The sequence below is a fragment of the Arachis duranensis genome, chromosome 2 (assembly GCF_000817695.3).
Source record: "Arachis duranensis cultivar V14167 chromosome 2, aradu.V14167.gnm2.J7QH, whole genome shotgun sequence".
Taxonomy (NCBI): Eukaryota; Viridiplantae; Streptophyta; class Magnoliopsida; order Fabales; family Fabaceae; genus Arachis; species Arachis duranensis.
Genome location: NC_029773.3, coordinates 40,604,272 through 40,604,528, shown reverse-complemented (window position 1 = coordinate 40,604,528; position 257 = coordinate 40,604,272).

Below are 257 nucleotides of genomic sequence, written 5' to 3'. Positions count from 1 at the left end.
TTCACTTTTTTGGACTTTACTATGAGTTTGTGTGTTTTTCTGTGATTTCAGGTATTTTCTGGCTGAAATTGAGGGACCTGAGCAAAAATCTGATTCAGAGGCTAAAAAGGACTGCAGATGCTGTTGGATTCTGACTTCCTTACACTCAAAGTGGATTTTCTGGAGCTACAGAAACCCAATTGGCGCGCTCTCAACGGCGTTGGAAAGTAGACATCCTGGGCTTTCCAGCAATATATGATAGTCCATACTTTGCTCAG